Genomic DNA, 20,275 nt, shown 5'->3' on the forward strand with positions numbered 1-20,275 from the left:
GACTCAGAGACAGAAACACATCCAGAGACCATATGTAGTTAATATGCATGACAGGGCTACATGTGACAGACATGAAATAAATCGTCTTTTGAATCAAAGGGAAAGAATTTACCTGTCTTGAAAAAATAGCAATTAAACATCACTGATGTTACATTCTGAAATATATTTCTGTGCTTTTACTGTAATGACAGTGTTTAGGAAACAGAAAGAAAATGCGATACAGCGACTAAAACAGTGTTAATTGGACTGAAGTATATGATGCTTTCATAATATTATGTACTGTTTCTCTTTTATTGAAAATGTTCTATCCCTTTTTCAAAAAGACAAGAATTGATTGCAACTTGTTTTTTATCTCAGTTATAAAATTTAAATCAATTACAATGACCAAGGCTAAAAATGGCCTTTCAGGTGATCAGCGCTGCCACACGCGTCCTTTAAGCTAATGTCACATTGCCTGTATTAAAACAAACACGGTTTACTGTAGGCCGTCACTGTGATCAGTCGCTGTACAAGAGATGGTGACTTTACTTTATGTAGAGAATGATAAATGCACTTTTTGACATAATGTGTCTTCATGGTGTTGGACATTGTTGGCCATTGTTAAGCTTTGTGTATTTCCACTTTGTCCGTTACACTATCATATTTCTTATTTTTGGATTGTTTTTATGTGTGTGTTGAATTGCTTGTGTTTTTGTGTGTGCAAACCTGCTTACCACGCCTGAGTATTTTGATAGATAGAATAAACTCAACATAATAATATATATCTATATGTATATAACACAAAAAGAAGAATAGAAAAGGAAAAAAGAGAAAAAAGAAAAATGAAGCACTCTTTGAAATCCTCACACTTTTTCTCGCAATATTTTATTTTTATTGAACTCAACATTTGCCAAAGTTCAAATCTGACCAAACTACCAAACTGTATTATCCAAAATAATGTTTTATCTTCTTGCATCTTTGGTGTGATTTTCTGCTACCTCAGCAGATTGCTGTGCACCTTATTTAAATCTAAAGTGAAAAACAGACAAACTAAAATGTCTCATTGCAGCCCATAAATAATGAGCTAACTGAACTAGTTAGCATAATAATATTGCCTTCACTTGCATATCTATGTAATTTGATGGTATTGATTTTCTGCTGCTTTGATGGATGAGTGTGACGTTTTTCCTGCTTCTTGCCTGAATGTGCACGCGTGGCGTCGAGGGGAAGGTTTGTGTTTGGGTCGGGACTGAGGGGCTGGAAGGTCAGAGTTTTGCGCTGGCTTCAAGCTCTGCTGTGTTTTCTGTCTTTGTTGCGTAAATCAGTTGCCTTCTGCCAGGGTCAAGGTTTGGTTAAGGTCAGAGGTTGCCAACAACAGTGGGTGTCTTATGAGGCAAGGTGCTGCGTCTGTTACGTCTGCTGTGTCACACAGACACAAAGACGAATGCATTCGCGCAGACACACACAAAGCTTTGTGGGCCTTATCTGGCGGGTGCAAGCCAACATAACAGCCGGACGTCTCCCCCTGATGTAATGCTCATGTTTAAACTGCTGCTTATTCTGTCTGATCTCCATATCTAATTGACACCCCCCAGCACACACGCTCTGACCTCTACCCCCACTACACACGGGCACATATTACGCTCCTATTATCAGACTTTCTTCCCTACCTTTCCTCATCCTTCCCAAATTTGATCTTATCCTCCATATTTTTTGTTACAGTTGTCTTCTCCTGCTCCGTTTAAAAAAAAAAAAAAGGAAGCGATGAGAAAAAAAAAAAGGCAGCTTACTAAATTGTCTTCTCAGCACCTGCCCCCCCACCCCCACCCCCATCCATCCATCCATCCATCCATCCATCCATCCATTGCTCCATCTCTCTGTTCCCCCCTCCTCCCCCCTCAGCCACCAGCTGAGCCTGCTGACGGCGGCGGCTGTGTGGGGGTTGAGGTCTGTTTGTGGGTGAGGGGAAGGAGCAGGGGGATTTTGGGGTTGCTGGGGATGAATGAGGTCGTCTGAATGTGCGACACGTGCCGGGGCGGCTGCTGCTGCTGCTGCTGATTCACACAAACCCCCACCCCTTTTAAAAAAAACACAAGCTGGCACATGCACACTCTTGCACATATGCACAAATGTACACACAATCACAGCATTCACAGCATTCCCCTTTTTATCTGGCTTAATCCATCTATTAGTGCATATACGCTTGAGACAAACAGTCTTGACAAACATGGCGTCCTGCATGTAAAGACACACAACTATGCACAGCATATACACACATACGTGCACGGCTCATCCCTGATTGGCTGAGCGTTGCACAAGCAGACAGGGGGGAATTAAGGTCACATGGTGTGTGCTGCTGTAATCCTTTACTGCACCCAAGGACAGGTTGGCCTCCACCAGCAGAAGCAGTAGTAGCAGCATTAACCCCCCCTGACAGGAAAGAAAAAGGGGAAGGGTGGTGTGTCTGGGCGGCAGTTCATGATCATGTTTTAATAAGAAGATCACACATGTTTTACACACAAATGTCTAGTGTCGTAGCCCTGTCTGCCCCGAGCTACAGTACATGAGACAACATGGAGGATGGTGCATGTGTGGGCTTGTGTGTGTGTGTGTGTGTGTGTGTGTGTGTGTGTGTGTGTGGAGAGAGATAAATTGGTGTATTCCTGTAAATTGTAGTGATAGTTGCACAGAGAGAAAGAGAGAGGAGAGAGTACAGTAGTACAGTATTATGTGTTGTTTCTCTGGGGAGGCTGAGGTGACAGACCGGTACGCCTCTCACTCCAGTGATTTCGCCTGCCGCCTGCTGCCTCATATACCCACAGCTCTACGGTCAGTTGCCATGGAAACAAGAGGATAGGGTGTATATTTTTTGGTGAAATGTACATTGGCATGTTGAGGAGGATGGGCCTGGCGGGGGCGGGGTGGAGTGGCACTCATTTGTCTCATTTGACTTATTCATTTGTTTGTGTGTACATCCACGCAAATAAATATATACTCTGTGTGTGTGTGTGTGTTTGTGTGATGTCAGGCTTCCACTTGATGTCAAGTACTCCTTTTCCGTCTGTTCACCTGAGGGATGGAGGATTAGGTGATTAGTGTGAGATTATCGGGAGGTGAATCCCCTGGTTCTGTTAACGACTCAACAGAGGTTCACACTCACACACACACACACACACACACACCAACACACCAAAGGATCCTGCTCTCATTTCCCAGCTCCATCAACACCCCTTGTTCCATCCCACTCTTGAGTGAACTGAGGCCTGGTTGAGCTTCCCTTTAAAATGTCCCACAGTTGCCTGCTGTTGCAAAAGTGTGCGTGAGAAAATGTGTGCGTCTACTGTATCAGAGGCATGTTCACATTTGTACTGATGTGTACATGTACATCGTGCATGTGTGTTGCGTAGCTGAATTCCTGCATACACTGTTGGTGTGTCATTTCCCCTGAATCAGCAGAGTCTGGGTAAACAGAAGCACGACTAGTTTTAATTACAATGTTAATTGATAGGAAACAAAAGGGGCTTAATTAGGTGCAATGAGGCAATGGGCACAGTGGCACTGTGGACTTAATGATTCAATGCACTCAGCCTGCCGATACAGACACTCATCTGTACAAGCATACACACACACACACACACACACACACACACACACACGCACACCCATGCACAGAAAATAGAGGGCATACTGAGTGAGACAGAAAATGCAACGGGGGAAACCCTGAGCAGCGAGAGAACAAGGCAGCGAGGCAGAAATTTGAAGTTGTCGTCGTCAGTTATTCACTGTGCCTGTTCTTGTTAACAATTTACTGATGTGCCGTTGTTCCACATACTAATGTTGTGGAATCGCCAGAGAGCAGAGGAGGAGCGAAGAGAGAGAACAGAAAAAGAAATCAGTAGGGCTGCAGTGGAACATGTTGCACAATCCAATCAATATTTTCTAGTCACAGCCGGCATCAGTCTCAGAAATAAACCGAGCTTGATAAACCACATGGAAAATCACAGGCAAACTCTGACAGATAGCTCTGAAAATTCCTTCCAGTGAGCTGGGAAGTTTGTGTGGCATCAAGGTAATAGGGTGTCACTCTATTTGCTTATGTGAGCATGCATGTTTGATGACTTTGATAATTGAGCTTTTGTTTGGGACCTCCCTCCTCCTTCCTGCTGCCTCCTGCTCCTCCCCCACCTCCCCTTCCTTCCCTCCTCTCCTCCCTGATGCTGTTATTGCTGTGATATTTTTCTCTCCACCATCCCAGAAGTAATTTGGCTTGTGAAATTGCACCTTTTTCCTCGACCCCCCCCCCCCCCCCACTCACCCCCTGCCCCGCCTCACCCCCCCACACACACACGTACACCCACCCCTACACCCCTTGGAGTGCTCCTCTTCGATTTCCTGTCTGGGTGGCTGCAATCACTCTTGCCTTGTCCTTGGTCCACAACCTTGGCGGCCAACACCCCCTCCGATCCATCGTCATGGAGATGACCCCACATCTATCACCATGGAGACAACCTCTGCACGGTGGTGTGCCACACCCACCCTAAGGACTCTGCAGAGTAACCGGTGCCTCTAAACACATATTAAAACACACCAAGCTGCGCACGTGCATTGCAAACGTTTGGGAAGATATGGTGGCTTGTTTTCATTGTTTGGTATTCTTGTGAGCCGCTGTTCTCACTGTGAGAAGTCTGAAAGTCAGGCTGGAGCAAATTCATGGAATTCAAATAGAACTTTCTCACAAAGTGAACAGCACGCAAACAGATCTCTTAGATGTATCAGTCACATTGATATGCTATGATTAAAGAAGGGCGAGATAAGGCGAATGAAAGCGATGGAGATTGGAGAAATGTGGAGGGAGATAGGCACATAAAAGGACAGAGCAGTGGCCCTTCGGGCTGCTTGATTAACTTCTCTGAATGCAGCACTACTCGATCTATTTTCAGATATTAACATCAACAAAAAAGCCAAAACAGAAATAAGCATGATCATGACTATCCTCCTCTTCCTCACCTTCATCAGCAGCGCTGCCCTTGTTAAATGTATCATCGCCCTCATCGACACAATAGTTGTCATCGCCCTTCTTCAAATGTCACTTTATTAAACATCCTCCTCCTTTTCCTCATCACAGCCATCATCTTTAGCAAGGCCATTATTCTGAAATGATCCAGTGATTGCTGCTGGAATACTTTCAAAATAATCATACCAGTGATGTATGTAATTAAAAACAATTATTTCCTCCTACTCATGCATACACAGTGCTTCTACAGCTGCCTATGTGGCCATTCAGTATCAGTTCAACTACACAGGGAGGTGTATTTCACTTGTAACTGGCCTGACTCTTAGATGCCACCATTGTCTTGTATGTGTTTAATAGCTCTGCCAAATAGACTTCCTCCATCTCTATTGCTGAAAGCCCAGTCAGCCTCATGGCATGTGTGCATCTTTCATTACTTCCAATTCAACACTAAACCCCAGAGAAAAGAGGAGTTGGCAGTCAGAGAAGAGAACAGGAGAGAGGGAGAACAGGATGAAAGGAAGGAGAAAAGCGGGAGAACCAAAAATAACCCCCCCCACCCCCACCCCCCCTCCGCCCTCCCTCCCCATTTTAACCACTACCCTCAACCCCACCCTCTGTCAGAAAGGGAGGGAAAAATCTGCGGACCCCTGTTGGAATTGCCAGTACCACTCAAGCGTACTCTTATGCAAATTTTGCTGTGTCCGTGTCAACGGTTGCCGTGTTAACAGGGGGAGCTGTGGTACGCAGGCCCTCCTCACTGCCACATCATTTGTTTAAGTCATCCAAACAAAAGCCAGGGGAGAGAGCCACATGATTGGTGAAATATGCTTGTGTGGGACCACTGCAGTGGAATAATGATTGCGGCATTACTCCTGCGTGTGCCAGGGGCTGTGTGGCCATTTCATGCCAGCACTGAGTGAATGTAAGGGATGTTTATTCATGAGGGAGAGACAGAGAGAGAAAGAGAGAGTAAGAAAAAGAGGGGTAATAAAGGATGGCGGTGAGGTGGGAGACACTGATATTACTACTGTTTGAGCTGCTTGTGTTTGCATGTGGCGAGGAAGTGGGCCAGCAGCAGAGGGAAGTGCAGGATGAAGCACAGAAGAAGTCTGCAGGTGCATCTCTTTTTGTGTGTGTGGCACTCAAATGGAAAAACTTGTTTTCACATGGAGGTCAAGAGAATTATGGGTTAGTGAAAACATAAAATGTCTGCACTGAGTGCTCCTTTTTATTCAGAGCCTTCAGAGGCCTTGGGACTTCTTTTTAACCTGTGATCTTTATTTTGATATAGATAAACACCCAGACAAAACCTCTTTTAAACACCTTTAACTTGAAATCAACGTTTTCAACAACAGTTTCTTCATCCAAAGCAGTTCAGTGCTCGTCTGTTGCACAGCGAGTCAACACAGTGGTGGTTCTGTGATGTGCTTCACTTATTTTATAAACTTGAAGACATGAATCCACACAAAAATGGTTACTATAGTTACTTAGACTGAATTTTGCAGTCCGTTAACAGTCATGGGTCCTTTCTTTCCTCCTCTGGCTGGTTTGATTTTTTATGTTTCCACTTGAGATGAAAAACGGTACCAACATGTAAGATTTATTTTTCCAGAGGGTTACAAGGATATGCAACAAAAGCCTGAGAAGACAGAACATATCACCATGTCTCTTTGTTGTTGCAATGTAAGCCTTGATAGATGGTTAGTCCTGCAGACTGGTAATGATAGTTTAGGGTGATAGTCACATTCACAGTGTGAACTGATCATCTTATGGGTTTGCTGCTTGATCTCTGTTGTCTCTTGCATTTAACACCAAGCTAATTAGAACGTGGTGAGAACAGTCTCACTCAGATGATCAAAGACACAGAGTTCTCTCTCTCTCTCTCTCTCTCTCTCTCTCTCTCTCTCTGTGTGTATGTGTGTGTGTTAGATGTTTCAGCAGGGGAATGTAACACACACACACACACACACACACTATGAGCACATATGATTGGCAGCAGTGCTCAATTAGAAGCCTGCCTCGCACACGCGCATCAAGAGAAGCTTTCACAGAAAGCTATCAGTCATCCACATGATGACATGCATATTTTAGGCTTTCTGTCCTGCACTCCACCTCTCCTCACTTTTCTATTCCTCCTCTCCTCCTCTTCCATGTTTTCTTCCCTCACGTTTCCCCCACATTATCAGCGTGAGAAATGATCTGCCTGTTTGGTAAATAATCCTCAAGCCCGAACTCATTTGCAAAGCGGGTCACTGCCACCCGTGTTGAAGTGTCCTTTGAAATATAGATAGTACAACGCACAGGGGCAAAAATCTCCCATGCTCGACGCAAATATGCAATTACTGATGTGTGCGGCTGCATGCACGGGGACGTAAAACATTTTAAAGGCTCCCCCGTTTTGCTCCCTGCTGTCATTGCATCTAGCTGCAGTATATGTAGGGACTGTTGGCCCAATCACAACAGAAAGCAACGTAGCATCAAAGAGATATGACAGCAAGATAAACAAACCATTGTGACTGTGTGACAGGGAGACATTGCAGAAATTAGTCGCGACAGGGGGTAACATTTGTGTTGCCTGCTTTTACCACATGGTTTCCATAAAAGGAGAAAGGTATTTATTTATAGAAATGAGCTGGACTATTGGCTACTTATTTTCAAGATACAATTTGTCTTACACCGCATGGTACTATATTTTGCAACACGAGGACTTAGTCTGAAATGAACTTGAAAAAGCAAAGGTCAGCCTGGTAAGTGCATCCGTGTGTTTGAGTGTGCAAGCACCTGCGCTGCCTCATTGCTGTTCACCCCTCAGCAGACACCTCCAGGCCCAGTAGCACATTTAACCAGCCAGGTGTGAAACATGCAGAAGGCCAGATGAGGAGAGAGCTACATTCAAGTGGAGCAGAAATAACGCTGCGTTGCTTATTTGCATGGTTCTTCTGTGCAGCAACCCGGCAGCATCCCTCAGAACCACAGTTAGTGTTTTGCAGTTTGCTGTTTCTGTTGTTCTGTGTCTTTGATGTCGAAAAGGCTTTGTGTGGCTCTTCCCCACATGGAGAACAAAAGCCAATGCTGACGACGCAAAGCTTGAATGCATATTCAAGTTGCCGCTGCAGAGTAATCCGGTGCTCGCTATCTGTTCAACACAAGAGTTTGCAGGATGAGTGTGTGTGTGTGCCTGTGTGAATAATTGCACATAAGGGTGTGTCTTTAAATGTGTGTGCATGTATGTATTTTTATTGTGTGTGTGTTTGGACTTGAATGCATGCCTGTGCCTGCATGTGTGTGTCTATGTGTGTTGGTGTGAATATGTGTCAAGGCCTACACGGCATGCTAATTCAGATGAGAGGCCACACTAGTTATCGGTATTGAACACGCGCCACTGTCAGTGCGCGAGCCTTTGTTTGGGGGCTGTGCTGTTCAGTAATGAGAGGGACTCTGTCGCCTCCGTGTGAGCTGTGGAGGGAGAGGAGAAAGACGCAGGAGCAACACACACACACACACACGGACACACACACACACACCAACCCCCATCTCTTTCCAATCATGGACTCTGCTTCCTTAACCAACCTCAACAGTACATAAATTGTCAGGGACAGTTGTAGAGCAGCGCTCTTTTCAAGAGCTAACATCAATACATCTTCTCCTTCATACAGTTTTTTCTGTGTTTTTCCCTGTGTCATTTTACAGTGAAATAACAATCTTATTTTAAAGAAAGTGTATTATTTTTGTTTAACACTTTATGCCCTGTTTATTATTTATAAGCAGTACACAAAGATGTACTAATAAATAGTTTAAAACACACTACATAGTTGTATGCAGCTATATGGACATTTTGTATTACAAGATACAATATGTGTCAACAATTATAGCTTCCTCTGGATATATTCTATTTTATTATGACTGTGTTTTACTTATGATGGTCCACATGGAGGAGTTATAGTTGCTGACAAATACATTAATAAACACTTAAATCTGCTTACACATGCATTACAGTTATTGTTATCAAATGTATCAAATGTTTATGCGCTGCTTTTAAATGCTAAACAGGGAGACTTAAAGTAAAATGTTACCCATTTTTGATAATGTGAGAAATAGAAGGAGCCATTACAGCTCTGCTTGCAGATTAAACATTTGCCTTAAATTTTCTTCTGCTTGTAGAACATATTTCTACAGACGATGTGAAACTGTAACACTCCTCCCCTGCTCCCCTCAGAGTTCAGTTTTTAATTCTCTACTATGGGCAGTCTCTAAGTGGACAGGTTTATTGTCTTTCAGTATATCGAAGTTTACAGACACCATTATATACGCATGTCCCAGTGACGAATAGATTTGTGAAAATCACATTGGCGACAACACTGATACCTTGGGCTGTAGGGTTAGGGGGAGAGGAGAGGACTGGAGAGGAGAGGAGAGGGGGAGGTGGTGAGACCTGTTGTGACCAAGGGGGTAGGGGGTGGATGGAAATGGAGGGAAGGGACCGAGGGAAGAGCGAGCAGCACCCAACTTTGAGCCATGTATACTAGCCATTCAGAGCCGACCTTGTAATCAAAGAGAGTTGAAAAGCAATTAACTGGGACAATTATAGCAGCCAGAGGAGGCTGAATGGTTGGCTAAGTAAAGCAGTGTGTCATTGAATGGAGATTAATTGATGAGGGGAATATTTCAAGGTCTCTATTTGGCCTCTAGAAGTTTAAGTCGAACATGTTTTGTCACTGTCAAAGTACAGAAGCCCATTCAGGGATTTCCCCATCCTCATTATCTGGTTGAGGTATCAAAACATTGGAGGTCAAAAAATATTCTCATCCTTCTACTATGGTACCATACAGTAAAAATTCCATCATACAGTATGATTTTTTTTAATTATTAGCAATAATAGGGGACTTAAAAGCATGTCTAATATGCCACAATAAAGATCACCTATTATAATATAATTTGTACAACAAGGCTTTAGCTACATTCAGATTTTTAAAGAGGTGTTGCAGTTCGGTTATAAAGAAGACAGACCCCGCTGCTTCTGGTCACCCTGAGCCAGAGAGGGCAAATATCTTGACAAACAGAAAGCGCAGATGTCAGCCACTGTTGGAAAAAAGCCAATCTGATATATATATCTAAAAAAAAAGCTTTTCACTAAGAACAGATAATTCAGAATGCAGGGAAAAAATGAAGAGATGATTACAGTATATTTAGAGGGTTTATACGGGAGGTGGGGGCAAATACTGTGTGAAACTGGTTGAGCAAAGATGAAAAGGGTCAGAAAGGCAATGTGTAATGGTTAGTAAGGGATGAGCATTTACACAGTGATTGAATAATGACTGTCCTGTGACTAACTACCTCATCTACATCAGTTATTTTTCCTTTCTCTTTCTCTTTTCTTTTCTCTTCTTCTTTTTTTTTTGTTGGAGCATTGTGTACTTGGACAACAAGATACCAGCTGGCTTGTCTGGCACATACAGGTTCTCTACAGTCACCATGGAGAAACTCAGTACTCCTCCTCACTCTGTTACAAGAATCCACGCAGCATGCATCACACATGAATAATCAAATTTTATCACTACTTTCAAACACACTCCAGCCCAGTGCTCCTTCCCCATTTCATTTTCTAGCGCAGTTTGCGACGTCTATCAATAATTCAACAAGCGACAAGATGGAGGAGAATGATTGAGCTTGTTTTCTCTTTATGGTTGGACGACAGTCAGTCCAATTAAAAGTGGAGACAGTGGGGTTTTTTTCGATTTCCCTTCCATTTTTGGATTAATTAACGTGCGTGTGTGTGTGTGTGTGTGTGTGTGTGTGTGTGTGTGTGTGTGTGTGTGTGTGTGCATGCGTGCATGTGTGTTTTGAATAGAGGCACAGCGCACAGGACTCTGCCTGTGCCTAGTTATCAGTGAGGGCCAGCCATGCTGCCGTCTCACTCGGCCTCACACTCAGTCAACAGTGAACAAAATAGCGGGGAGAGCTCTGTCACTCACACACACACGCACATGTATGCACATACAGTGTGCACCAAAGCACATGTACACACAAATATACCTTAATAGGAACGGACATAAGAGGGATATGACTTCATAAATATCAAGGACGGCACAGTCACACTTTTGATTCCATTTACACAAAGTTAAAGTGACACTGCCTTAAAGGATAATTCCCATTTATTACTTCTTGGGTTCTGGTCATTACGTCTATGACAACATAGTAATTACTGCAATAATTGCTGAGCTCTGGGAGCATGACTGCATTGTACGACAAGGTCAGATGGTCTGATGATTAGCCAGATTATCTCAAACTGAAAATTATCATTGAAATTGAAACATAACACCTCATTGCAAACTCAAACACTGCTCTCCAATCTGGGCTCTTGTTTAAAGATGCATGCATAGGTTGTTTTTGGCCACTTTGGGGGCAACAGCACAGGCTTAAAATGCAACAATTACATAATATATGAGTTGTTGCTGTGAACAGGTCCGTAACTGCTTAATAGCACATTCAGCAGAACGAGCAACATGTATTTGTTTGCTCTATTGTTGATATAACAAGTTTAAATGTTAATGTCAGGATGCTAACATGCACATAATGGCAACATTAACGTGCTGATCTAGTTTAGTGCGTTAGCATGCTAATATTGGCTAATTAGCAGCAAACCTTAAGTACAGCTGTGGCTGATGGGACTGTGATAATCAAAAGTATTGGACAAAGTAAAGTTCTGACCTTATGATGGCGCTAAATGAGAAGTTAAGGGATCATCAAAGTTGTTACAATTCGTCCTGAAGGCACGATATTCCATTCAGTAGTTGTTGAGACACTTGACTCGAAATAAAAATGTTAAACGTGAAACGACAGGGAATTGCAGTCAGTAGGATTTGTTCTCTGGACACCATGAATTTCGGTATGAAAGTCTGTACCAAATGTCATGGCAATCCATCCAACAGTGGTTGAGATATTTCAGCCTGGACCAAAGTGACAGACAATGAAATCAACAATTGGTAAGTGCAGCTCTAAAACCTGTGTCATTGTCTAACTTGTATTTTTGCCCAGCTGGACTTTTGTTTGGTGACATTGTTGAATGCTCTGTTCTTAGCAAATACTGTGGTGAGTCGTAGAAGTTATTGTTACTGAAATAACAATTACAAAATAGTGACAGCAATGAAATTAAGAGCCATGCTGTAATAAAGCGCAATCATGCTTTGAGCTGTGGGATTTGACTTGAAGCTGTATTTCTTAGTTTACCTCTCCAGGAACACTTAAAGCAAAAAGGTTGAGTGAGTGAATCTGACATCTGTGTCACAGCCATGGGAGCTACATCTCCTTCATTCTTTTTCATTGCACAATATTTGCATGGAAAATGCCTCAGAAACCCACATATGCCTTGACATTGAGTCGTCGCCCCAATGATCTCTATTAGGCTAATTAAGCCAATTAACCTACTGAAACAATTCAGCAAGGCCGCTGCACCACCTCGCCAACACTGAACGAAACCCTGAAGGTACATCGCACAGAGGCGTGTGTGTGACTGATCCCTTCCCAGATACACCAAAAGGACAAGCACTGTTTCATATCATTAGCATAAACAAATTAGGGCATCGCTCCCTCGTTAGGCCAAATATGTCTCATTAGTGCCACAGCTGAACAAACCTCCTGATTAGGCCTCACTGTCTCCCTTTGAAGCCCGCAAAAGGAGAGTCTATTTTTTAATTAAGCTCATTTGCATTTACAAATGAGAAGCTAATTAATGAGACTCGTTTTCTGGGGCTTTTCTGGTTTAGCAGAAAGCATGTGGAACAGTTTCTACCTGCATGTAGAGAAGCACAGTGTCATAAGAGAGCAGGAACTGCGGCTGAGCGTAACACAGAGCTGTGGATACGTTCCTACTCCTCAAACTATGCATCAAATTGGTGTTGTTACATAATTTCAAATGACTTAATGCAGAGAGCAGGGAAAACATATAATTGAGCTGTTTTTCTTCCTTTGTGTGTGTTGTTGCTACATGAATTTACAACCAGCTCATTTCTTAATCATAATCTTAGCTAAGGCATCTATGTAACATTGTGAAGTCGCTCTGGTGGGAGAGACTGATTCAAGTTTGTTTTTGTGGGTTCACTCACACTACGGGCCTCGCAAATCCCCGGGGAGCCTAAGGTGGGCAGAACAGAGCAGGGAGAAACGTGGGCGGCGTGTCATTCAAGGATAAGAAGGTGACAGGGCAAATACGGTGTGCACGAGTCTTAGTGTCTGTGTGTGTGTGTTTGTGAACATGCATGTGTGTGTTGGAGGAAGAAAAGAGGGAGAACAAGAGGGAGAGAAAGAGGGAAAGAGAGGTGTGATATCATCAATTAAATAACCCTCCCACACAGCATCTGGTGCTCTCTCTCAGGCCGTCTGTCTCTTTCCCGACCGTCGCGCGCTGATTATCGGCTCCTCCGTTTCTTTTTTCCTCTTTCTGTCGTTTGGTGGCATCAGTCCCTTTTGTTTCTCAGCCTGAACATGCTAGTTAGCCCGGGTCACGGAGTGCATCTCCATCCCATCTGCCTCTCTGAGCGAAGCGTCTTGCATCCACCTCAGAAATATTCTCAGGTTAGCTGGAATGCAGCAGCTGATAAGGGCTGAGGGGAAACAGGAGGGAAAAGAGAAGAGGGTGGGAAAACGACTGACCCCACATGAACAAGGCAGATGTGCACACTTCCGTTGTGCTCCTAACCCGTGTTAACTGCTTTACCTTGGTTTGGCCTTACTCCATGATCCAGTAAGACACTTTTCCACGCTAATGAGGCGACTGTCCTCTCCGTCCTCCTCTGCCTCTCTGTCTCTTTTCCTCTGTACGTCTTATCGTAGAATGAGGCCGGTTCATGTGTGTCGCGGAAAGACTATAATATGAGATCGAATGATGAGGATGAAGAAAGCTTTTATATTAATAGGCCAGAATCCAATTATAAGTTTGTGTGAACTGAGCTAGCTGGAAAAATGAATTTGCATTTTAACATTTCAGTTTGATGTGAGATTCCAGGATGAGAGAGGAGGAGGGGAAGTTCTGAAATGAGAAAAAAAAAGGGGAGAATTACAGATATGCGATTTGGTGTGAATGGATCAAATCAAGGTAAGAAGTGATGAATGGAAAGGAGAGATCTTCTAACGCAGAGGTTAATGCATTTTTCTTTGGTCCGTGGAGTTTGTGCGCTGACATGGGGCAGCATCTCTCATTTTGTGTGCCTGATTTTGGAATCTAGGTCAGCGTGGTGAATTAGAAACAGTCTGCATCCCTCCACACGGCTTCAGTGAATCCTTCCAATGAAGACTCGTGCATTTTCACATGCGCCCAACACCCACACGCGCAAGCGTACACTCACACATGCACATCAGTCAAGCCCCTAACAAATATAATCCAATTTTAGATATGAGCATTAGACCTTCAAAATTCTAAAAGATTTGAAAGAGGAAAATATTAAAGGAATTTCTATTAGGCCTGCTGACAAAAAAAATGATATGTGCCTTTGACAAATGAGGGCATTTTTTTTCACACAGCAGTTCAGTGCAGGAGAATGATGAGTGTGACACCAGTGTGTGGGAATGAGTGGGATTTGATGGAGTCTGCGCTTTGTTGTAGAAACACTCTTGGTTAATGATATGCCTCTCTCATCCAGCCTGAGTCTCAGCTCCCCTCCCATTCTGCGAGCGAGGAGTGATAACGAGGGAGCAGACAAAACTTCACACAAAGAGGAGAGGAATCAGCGCAACGCACCATCTCAGCCTTCACTCGGAGAAACTTTCTCCTCTTCTCCATCTCCTTTCTCCTCCCTCGGTTTCCCGACAGTCCTAAGATTCTTGTTCAAACTTGTTCAAATACACCTACCGATCAAGTAAGGGACAGCTTGCACTTGTGTAACTCAGACGTTGAGGGGTTCACTGGAAGCAAGTCCAGTTTGAATGTGGAATCTAAACAAAACTGAATTTGAGCACAGCTCAAGGCGGGAACAGCAGTGGGGTGACGGAGACACTTGGGGTCCGTGACTCATAAATTTGAGGAGTGTTGGTTTGAGAATGTGTCTGCTGCTATACTGTGCATGTTCCTGCTTGTGCACTTGCCTTGCACATTTGTGTATGTGGGTGTGCGTGAGTTTGCGTGTGCTTACATGTATTCATGCATGTATGTGCGACTCAGTGGGACAGAGGCTCGTCCCTCTCTGGAGCACCATGCTCTGATGGATGTTAATGTGGACTGACGCAGGGGTGTCCCCCGAGGGAGGAAGCACAGCCAGCAAAGGGGAGCGGGAGGAAGGGTGTGTATGTGTGTGTGTGTGTGTGTGTGTGTGTGCTGGGGAGGGGGATTCATTCCTCTAATCCTCTTCCTTCTTCACAGAGCCGGAGCGGGGAAGAGGCACTGAACCGCCCAATGAATAAATAAAAGCCTCAGCCCCCGCCTCCTCACCTCCCCTCCAGCCTGAAGCCCTGCACAGGAGCACTTAAAAGCATTTTAACAAGAGAGTCACTTCATTAAATATGGACTTCCTGTCCGCAAAAACCCTAGAAGGAAAACTCTGTGTGACTTTTCACATTGCGAAATATGGGGAAGAATATGGGGGTGGAGGAGGGCATGTACGGGAGTTGGAGGCAGAAAAAAAAAAAAGATTGCATAGAGAGACAAAGAAGAGAAATATAGCAGAGTTGGGGGAAAAAAGGATAAGCAAAGCCAGATAACAGAAGCAGTGAGGTGGAAACTGGAGAGGATCTGTCAGATCTCTAAATTTGCAGAACACACATAGGGTCAGTTTTGCATTTATAGTGTGTCTTTGCTTGTTGTTATCTATATTCACAGCCAAGAAAGAAAACAAATGTCATAAAATCATTACAGAGCCGAAAAAACAAGATTGAAGAAGAAGAAGAAATAGAAGATAAAGATGCAGTGGGAAGAAGCAATGGGAAGAGAATGTGTTTTGCTTTGAGATCAGCTCAATAACATTCCAAATTCAAAGGCTTGAAATGTGTCTGGCTCCAAACAGTTTCTCAAAAATATGAAGTTATGTAAAACGTTCAAATCTCGCAGCTTCCTTTTTTATTTTTTGTAGCCTTTGCAAAAATCGCTCTGAGTGCCTAAGTTCACTGCGCACTGTTGCATTATGAATATCCCATTTGTTATGAGCAGTTGTGTATGTGTTCCAACAGAGCGGTGTTAAAAGAGAATATATCACCTCTGAGCTCCTTTCACCAAAAGATACTTCAATTGAAACAAAATACATTAAGTTTAAGGCTGGTGTCAAGACTTTTAGTCAGAGTCCATGTCATGTCTGAAGTCTCCGTATTGCTCAATCACTCATAACGATGTGTGTATTTCTTGAAATTTCACAGCCTATTAATTATACCCTGTTATAGAAGCCACATATGGCCTTAGAGCACAGAAGCAGATTAAGCAATAAAATCCCTTTAAAGAGGCTCTGTGTAAATTTTCTCTTCCACTTCACGTGGTTTCTTGTCCGGAGAACGTGGCGGCGGCGGTCACTTGCCAACAGCTTCAGCCATTGTTACGTTAACAAGACCAGCGGTTGTAATACACCACCTGGACAGTGCTACTTCTTCAGAACAGACTGGGTGCTACAGTGACTTGCTATCGGAAAGTGAAAGCATGCTAACTTCAACAGAGGAAAAGAAGTGATAGAAATAGACGCAAAACTAGAGTTATAATCTACGCTGCTTTCCACCACTGAAGCTCTTGGTGAGTAAAGAAATTAAGTATGATGCTGAACTTGCAACGTTTCTTCTAGGCTGGTAAGTAAACAGCTGTTAATGCTAAAGTTGACTATTTAGCAATAGCAAAACTTACATACAGCTCCTTTAATGTTATGTTAAAACTGTATTTTTCACAAATGTCTTTCTTTGTTTGTTTGTTTAATTATTTGAACCTGGAGATAAATAATAAATAAATATTAAAAATAATAATTTAAAAAAAAACACATTCAGATCCAAGTGAAGGTAAGGACAGAAAAATATTAAATGTAGTAATGATTCGAAGTAGAGAACTGAAACGTTTGAGAGGAATATTTTAACATTTGGGAAATACGCTTAATCACAGTTTTTTTTTTTTTTGCCTGGAGTTACAGTAGATGAGAATATTGATACCACTCTCATATCTGTGCATTAACTGTGTAGCTGTAACTGTTTCACCAAGAAACAGTTACAGCATGTGATTGTCATAACACCAGAACTGGGTGTTTTTACAGTTTGGTTTGTGTGCAGATTAAACTGGCACACAACATGTTAAATACTGAGCAGCAAAGGAGCTGGTACATGTACTTTGAACAATCTAGCTGTTTCCCCATTTCAAAGTCTTAAAAGTATTTATCAAATTCTTAGCAAAAAACCTAAACAAGTATCTCCTCTGTAGCTGAAAAAGAGTTCACACAATTATCAGTCCCAGAGGGACAAATGGACAATTGCTGAAGTCAGTTTCAGCAATGCTATCTTACAACTTGGCAAACTCTTCAGAGTCTTTAAGATGGAGATCTTTTAGATGGGCATATGTAGTCGTAATAGGCCTAATAGTAAAATCAAACATACACTATCAAATATATATGCAACAAATCTGACATTAACCTGTGATGGCATTATCTTATCAGCTAACACTGGATTTTCAACCCTGTCTTGTGCATTGATTACATTCCCTATGAAATGTATTTGCTGTTGTTTAGCTGTATATAAATGTCATTTCTTGGAGACAGGGTTTGATACGATTTTTTTTAAAAGCCTCACAAAGATGGATGTTGACGCAATGTCTTCTGTTTCGTCCACATTCTCTACACAACTCAATTATTTTCAGCTCAAAATCTTTGATGGTTTTGAATCCAAATCAACTTTATGGTACAGGTCTGTCACACTGCAGCTAGAACAGCTTGCAAGTGTGTTGTTTCAACAATGCGCTCATTCACTGTCACAGGATGGTTGTAAAAAAATAATCAAAGCAGCTTTGTGTCTATGGAAAATTTCATGGTGCCATAGCAATGCCTGAAAGACCTATTTCTCAAACGTCATTATCATACAACAGTTAGAGCAAATCTTTTTGCAGTTTGAGTGCAAGTCACCAACTTTTTCCAGTCAGGCAGCATATTTCTCTATTTTTCATTTTCTGTGAATATAAATGCTTTCACTCATGTTCCTTTGTGTTTGTACATGTTTGTATCTCTGTGGTCGGCAACAAATTCACACAACTATTCTAGAGTTCTTCAGTCCTCCAGAGACGAGTGTGGATAAAAGAGCCTCTCATCAGTTTTGGCTTGGTTGTGGACTGGGAGCCGACTTTCATGGTATTAAGGAAACTGCAACAGTGCAATGAGAATTAAATAAAAATAAACAACAAAGTTCTGCACAATCCTAACATTAAAGTGAATTTTATTTACTGGTTTAGTCAATAAATACATCTGTAGCTTTGCTATTCTTGTGGGCTTTTGTCTCCATCAAATCCATCTAAAATTATACTCGCTGCGCATCTCATGGACTATTCTTCCTTGATAATTCGATATGTATGGGTTTCTGCATGTTTGCTGTTAACATGTATAAAGCAGTATCATAACCAATGTCAGAAAGTCTCAAACAGAGAAACAGCCACATAAACACTGGCTACCTTCAAGATAAATCCATATGTCTGCACTTGCAAGAATCAGTGCAATTACTGCTATTTAGTGCATCTTAAGGCTATTGGGACTTCTTAGCAAATTCCTTTCACCTGCTGTCAATTTTACTGCTTTTAACTCAGTGAGCACTTTCAATTCTTTCCACTGTGATGAACATTACGAATCACTTTGCTGCTTCAAATCCTTTAACTCAGTTTACATTCATTCATCATCGATTTTCTAGTTTGTTCATTATTCTTTCTGAAGCAGTCAGTTGCAGTTTCTCCATTACATCACTGCTCATGACCGCTTTCATTTCAGTTTGTTACTTGTTCTAATTGTATTGTTCAATATACAAAACTAGACCTAAAGCACAGATTACCAGGATAATGGCTGAGTACCTGTCCACAACAGTTGCCACATCAGGACTGGCTGTGTGGCTTTTGCTCTTTTTGTAAGCTTTACACAGGAAGTAACTTGCTATATTACAGCTGAGCTGATGCCTTCAGTTTAGAGGTGGACACTGCAAATTACTTTGCTGACTCAAATTGTTCAAAGATATTATGTTATGTTCAAAGATTTGTGGTCACTGATGGTCTGTTAGAGACCCCCTGTGATCATCAAGTTTTTAATCTTGTTTACATGTCCATATTGTCTAAGTATTAAGTGCTGTGCATCTCTCAGACATAAGGGTGATTAAAAGGCATGCTGGCACTGAGTGGAAGTAAAGAAATTTAGAATTTATTTTTCTTCCAGAATATTAACTTATAGGCTACATAAAACTGAAATCAAGAAGAGTGGAGACAATAAACCGGAGACAATAAAGAATTTAAAACAACATGTCATTGTAATTATCAATTAACACTGGCAGGCACTTAAAGTAGTTTAACAATCAAACAAACTGCAGCAGTGAACTAACAAATCTGCACTTATATGTAATTTTGCCAGGAAATAGCTGCACACACAGTCTGATACTGACAGAAGCTCTCACCCTCTCCTGCCTACTTGGCTTTTTTATGTTACCAAACTAACTTACAGCCATATAAATGAAAGCATTACAACCTTAAGTACTGTTAAAAAAAACTCAGTCAGTACTGTGTGACAAAGTTTAATTTGCTTTAAGCAGTGTGGTAGGTAACAAAGTGATACGCGTTTTTCCCCCTGGGCTTACCATAGCTGCATTCACCCACTGCTGATACCATTCAGTACCACAAACTCATATCCTTGACTCAGCCTGACTTCACTTGGCTGCTGCTGATACCAGCTCTCCTACATTCTCTCATACATACACTTAATACTTCCCTATGGCAGCCTGTGTGAAGAGACCGCTTGGGGAGCGTCGGGGCTTTCATGATGTGTTCATGTTTTACAGTCAGACAGTAAATTTAGTGCCTGTTAGCCTGTGGATGCTGTTCCTGGCTGCCTGGCTTGCTCCTGCTGTTTTGTTGGTAGTTAAACAACTGTTATTGCCTAGTGTTAATAATTTTATTGCATATTGATTCAAACACTTTCATGGTCTCCAATTCATGTCTTATCTCTGCTACTGCCATGACACAACACACATGGATTTTTGTTTAGTCACTGCAAAAAAAACAATACGCACATACGCAGCATCAGCACAGTTGTCACGGTAAGTAAATCACTTCAGGATTTCATCATCCTCACGTAGCCAAGACAACATTACACTCAG

The 20,275-nt window shown here is 42.4% G+C and overlaps 1 long non-coding RNA gene across 1 annotated transcript; it reads left to right on the plus strand.

The window, feature by feature from the left end:
* Nucleotides 1-10,236: 10,236 nt before the first annotated feature.
* LOC139620700 (uncharacterized) lies at nt 10,237-18,914 on the plus strand. The gene is made up of 3 exons (XR_011690861.1): nt 10,237-11,976; nt 14,629-14,844; nt 15,345-18,914. It is a non-coding gene; the product is annotated as an uncharacterized lncRNA (long non-coding RNA).
* The last annotated feature ends 1,361 nt before the right edge of the window (nt 18,915-20,275 follow it).

This window comes from Trachinotus anak, unplaced genomic scaffold (genome assembly GCF_046630095.1).
Source record: "Trachinotus anak isolate AG129_WGS33_773 ecotype Australia unplaced genomic scaffold, CSIRO_AGI_Tana_v1 ptg000004l, whole genome shotgun sequence".
NCBI classification, from domain to species: domain Eukaryota; kingdom Metazoa; phylum Chordata; class Actinopteri; order Carangiformes; family Carangidae; genus Trachinotus; species Trachinotus anak.